At 44.5% G+C, this 5117-nt stretch overlaps 1 long non-coding RNA gene across 3 annotated transcripts; it reads right to left on the bottom strand.

Annotated features, from left to right (window-relative positions):
- Positions 1–1371: 1371 nt before the first annotated feature.
- LOC105066398 (uncharacterized) lies at positions 1372–4100 on the bottom strand. Of its 3 annotated transcripts, none has more exons than XR_835041.3 (4): positions 3696–3999; positions 3454–3551; positions 2128–2185; positions 1372–1851 (listed from the first exon to the last, which is right to left on the bottom strand). It is a non-coding gene; the product is annotated as an uncharacterized LOC105066398 (long non-coding RNA). The 3 variants fall into 3 exon arrangements; XR_835042.3 differs by having other exon boundaries at positions 3756–3994; XR_012503177.1 differs by having other exon boundaries at positions 1372–2841; positions 3696–4100.
- Positions 4101–5117: the final 1017 nt, after the last annotated feature.

The following is a 5117-nucleotide window of genomic DNA, read 5'->3' as shown; positions in this document are numbered from 1 at the left end:
TAAGATGTTAAACAAGATCTGAGAAACAAGATGAAATTGGAGTTTGCATGAATTCCAGGGCCTGGGGCAGGGATGAGCTAATACCCATTGTGGTTTGGGTTGGTTGCAGGGAATTCAGTGGGTTTAAAGATAGGAACATAGAGTTTATATGCTCCTTTCTGTAGCCCAGCAGTGAGATTTCCCCTTCATTCATTCACACATCTGCCAGGCAGCCTCCTGGAATTTCACTTCTCCTTTACTGAGTGTCCTGGGGTTCACCTAGAGGAGGAGCCACAGAAGCGTGAGCTTTGGATCTGGAATCAAAATGCCCTGGGACTCTCTGAAGTCACTTACTGTCCATGAGACTTTGCAAAATTTACCTAACTTCCCTGACGGTTATCATCACCTGAAATACGGAGATAAGTATACCTACTTCCTCGAGTTGCTGAGAAGAATACGTGAGATCAGAAATTCAAAGTGCTAAGAATAGTACCTGATAAATAGTAGGTGCTTAATAATAATGGGAGCAGCTCCCTTGCGTATAAAAAGTCCCCCCCGCCGCCGTGACTTTTCTTCTTACTCTTGACGTATCTGACCTGACCACACTTCCTTCAAGAAACTATCTCCTCAAAGAAGTGAAACCTTACAGCTGAGTTACACATGGTTGCACATGATTGAATGCTGTGGTTCGCTGCTTGTCTGAGTCATGTGTACTTCTATGCCCCACCACAGAGAAAATTAATCTTGTTTTATTCAGTAGAAAAAAGAAATCCCTTATGACAACTTCATAGAAACTGGCTCATGGGTCTTGTTTCATGTTTCCTCCCATTTTACTGACATTTTATGATTAATAATTACTAACAGTGGCAAACTATTATAGTTGGCAGCGCACTGAAAAAAAAAAACATCTGCCAAGTGCCTAACCTACCGATTCTACTAATGCGGTTGCATTTCTGAAACACACAGCACCAGCTATCAGATCTTTTAGCGAAACCATCATGAATTTAGTAGCTAGTCTCATAGGAGTTTCTAAAGAATTATTCTCTGAATAATTTCTGAAATTATTTCCTTTGTGTCTTTTCAGCCTTTTAATTAGCACTGATTTATGATCTCTAGTTTACAAGTAGGGGACTCCTTGAGGAACTCATTGGTCCTTATTGCATCTACGCAGTATTTCCCAATGCGGTATCAACGTCCTAGTCCCTGACATGCCCAAGGCAAGCTGTGTTGAGTAATGTGTACCAAAAGCTGTGATTATGAGACTTCTCTGCAAGGGTTTATATACACTATGCAAAAGATTTTCCAATATTTAGCACCCTCATGGAGTAAGTCTTGAAATTATTAAAACTATTTGGACTGTCGACTGAAAAAAAAAAAAGCACAACTGAAAAATTGAGAATGATGTTTTATTCAGCATACTTTCTGAGGACATAAGCCCAGAAGACAGACTTTCAGATAGCTCTGAGGGACTGCTCTGGAGAGGTGTGGGAAGAGCCAGGATATATAGGAGTTTTGCAACAAAAACAGGGTGGTCAGACCATCAAAAGGTTATTGTTAATTAAAGAAAACCAGCCTTCTCAAGTTCGTGAATTTAGTGCTTTTCTATGTGTAGGAAGATGCAAGAGTCTGGGCTCATTGAAATCATCCCTTTGATATGCACCTTAGCTGTGTAGGGCCAGCATCCTCTCCTCTCCCAACCTGAATCCCCTCAGGGTGCACTGTTGGGGTGGCAAGCAGCCTGTTTTTCTCCACCCTGAGTTGCTTCAGGGCTCACCGTTGGGGACAGGACAGTTGCAGTGGCTGATGGTCTGATGGTTGCAACATCCTTTGTTTACTGATGTGGCAGGCACCATTGTTCATCCGCAGGAACCTCTGATTAGAGAAGGAAGGAATCAGAATTCTTACTCTTTCAGAATACACAGAAGGTAGAAATGGTTGTTTCTGAGATATGTGTAAACTGTAAAGGGAGAAGCATTTTCTTGGGGTAGAATGGGAAAAAAAAAAAAAACATTGAGAGAGGGACAGAGGGACACAGGGATACAGAGACAGAGAGAGGGCTTTCCCACCAGTGAGCAGGGAATTACTGGGCGAGGGCAAGGAGGCGGGGCAGGGGGCGGCAGCAGGTGACCAACGGTTTCCCATCCATACCTCGCTCTCTGCGCTTCTCTGGCCCAGCACTTCCTTATGTTATTTGCTGTATCATCATCTGTGGAGTAATGTGGTTCTCCAGTGTGAATGCAAACTTGTGCAGCGGGACAAGGAGCAATGAAAAGGCTGCTCTCTTGGCTACTCAAACCACTCCTCCGGAGTAAAGGGAAGGTCATTTTCTGAATATTGATTTTTTGAGATTATTTCTATTTAACTGGTTTCCAAAACAGATTGGAACTAGCTGCTTATCACGTGATAGTGTAAATACCATTCTCCAAGGGAACATGCATGTAGGTGGGGGTTAACCTTGCTTACACAGCAAAGGCAATCATTCCAGTAGTTCAAGTTCAGAGATACGAGATGATGGTAACTGGAGATTTTTTCCTTTCTTCTTTTCTTTCTTTTTCTTTCTTTCTTTCTTTTTTTTTTTTTTTTGAATAAATATAAAGTCAAAATGTAAAGATAATAAAATAATGAGTTGCATAATTCAACAGCACATGTTGAATATTAATGATAGTCTACAGGTACTGAGCATTTCCTAGCTAATGAGCCCAAAATGCTTGCTTTTATCTATCATAACATAATGGTACAGCAAGTTTCTGTTAGCCTAACAGATTACAGAGGCATTTCCAAAGGTGTAAAGATGACAGTTCACAAAAAATGTTAGGCCCCACTGTATCTCTTCTTCGTTATGAAGAAACTTCTTGCCTCAGACTTGCAGAAGGTCACCACGGGGGCCAGGAGTAGAGGAAGAAACCATGAATTCCATCTGTGAAGCCATACTGCCCTCCCCAGTCAGCGTAGCCTTGGGGTTCCCCTGTCTGTCTCCACATACACGTTATCTGGGATACCTCCTGTAATTGAACTGATAGCCAAATAAGGTTTAGACCCCGACACCTAGGGAAGGCACGGCCTGTTTTAGCACAGGTTACACAAGATGAAGAGTATCTCATGCCTCCATATTTGCATACCTTGAAACTGAATAAAAGCAGGTCAGGTTCTAGATACATAAGCATTTAAAAATATTATCCCCTAAGTTATTTGCTTAGCATCTAACTCCTGTTAATCTCCCTCTGTTTTATCTCTGTAGCTGTGGGAGGTCTATGCCCTGAGCCAACAGGGAGCCTTTGTCAGAGCAGCCCTGCAAAGTCAGCAGGGAGGGCGGGCGGGGTTCTCAGCCTCGGGCCCTGGCTGGGCGGGCAGCGCTGGGGTGCCGTCAGCACTGGCTCTTGTTTGGATCAGGCCACTTCCCAGCCTCGCTATTGGCCGACAGAGCAACTTTCTGCTGCCATGGGACAAGCCCCTGTCCTGCTGGCCGGCCAGTACCTGGTGTCGAGAATCCTCCATCCACCATCCAATTGGGTCATCATCACACCGCTGTCACTCTCTCACGTGGCAGGCCGCAGGGACACTTCAGCACATTCCTGGAGGAGAAGAATAAGTGCAAACGACCAAAGAGGTTTTGTTTTGTACAGCTCTCAAGCTCATTAAAAAAAAAAAAAAAGAACTGCTAAAAGCCATAGTACTTGCACTCAGCCAGAAAGAAGGAGAATTAAAGAGAAAATCACCTTCCCTTTAGAATAGGAGGGAACCATTTGTGATGTGCAAAGGTAAGACAGCAGCCAGACCTCTTGGAAGGGGGTGCTTTTTGAAAAAGAGAATTCCCAAGTGCAGAGTGTTCCTGATGGCAGGATTGGTTTCTTCTTGCGCCCCTGTGCACTCCTGATGTGGCCTATTTCCTGGGTAAAGTCCGGGGCAAACTCCCAAGCTGAAGCTTGCCAAAAGATACGTCAGTATTCCCCGCCTTACCGCTCCCCGTTCTCTCCAGGCTTTGCAAAGAACACAGATTTTTTTTCCCATTCATTACCAGCCTTACAGAAGATAATAGTTTATTTGGGGCAGTTATGTCTTCCCCTTTTTAAATCCACAGAAGCATAATTCCAGTGCAGATAAACGGTAGAGACAAATTCATCTGTCAGCGCTGAGTGTCTTTCTGAAATAACCCAGAGAAGTGCTAACCTGGGTCCAAAGAAAAAAATAATCTTTTTTTAAAAATCCTAAAGTGACTATATCTAAAGGATGTCCCTCCAACATAATATTTCAGCTCTACCCCAAATCCTATTGAACGTCTGACTGTGGATGAAGAATGTCACCTGCCATGTTAGTAAACAGAGGATGTTGCAGCCACTACAGCCTCCCCGCGACTGAGGGGATTCAGGATGGAGAAAAACAGGACACTGGCCCTAGGGAGTTAAGGTGCACATCAAAGAGGTGGTTTCAGTGAGCCCAGACTTTTGCATCTTCCCATTCAGAGAAAAGCACTAAATTTGTAAACTTGAGATGTCTGTTTTTTTTTTTAATTAACATTAATCGTTTGATGGTCTGACTACCTGGTTTTTGTTGCAAAAACTCCTGTGTATCCTGGCTGCGCCCTGACGCCTTTGGAGTCCCTCGCAGCTATCTGAGAGGCTGTCTTCCAGGGCTTACGTCGTCCTCAGAAAGTCTGCTAAATAAAACGTAGTTCTCAACTTTTCGGTCGTGCATTTTTTTTCAGGCAACAGGTTGCTCAGCTTCAGGCCCTGGGCCCAGCCCTCTGGATCCCTCTCTGAGGGGAAGCGTCCTTCCATCCCGTCTGGGTTTCTGGGAGGAGGCGGGAAGAAGAGCAGCCGAGTAGCGCTGTGTGTGCCAGGTGCGCTGACGCACCCCTTCCTCCCTTCCTGCCCCACCTTCTTGCCTCTGCCTCCTTCTCTATCCTTTCCCCCAGCTAGCAGCTTCTCCAAAAGATGTGCAGAACTCCTGACTGCCATGTTGCTGTTTCTAGCCAGCAAGCATTTCAGGTAATTTCTAGTTATAAATAAAAAAGATAATGGTTTGCAAGCCGAGGAGCTGAGAGGCAAATTTGGGGGTAACCCTAGTTTACTGAACCCGGTTGGTCAGGCGGTGGAGATAGCTGGACTTTAGAATCAGCCTGAGTCCAAATTCTCCCTTCA

Source organism: Camelus bactrianus, chromosome 29 (genome assembly GCF_048773025.1).
Source record: "Camelus bactrianus isolate YW-2024 breed Bactrian camel chromosome 29, ASM4877302v1, whole genome shotgun sequence".
Taxonomy (NCBI): Eukaryota; Metazoa; Chordata; class Mammalia; order Artiodactyla; family Camelidae; genus Camelus; species Camelus bactrianus.
This window is presented reverse-complemented; position numbering and strand designations above follow the sequence as displayed.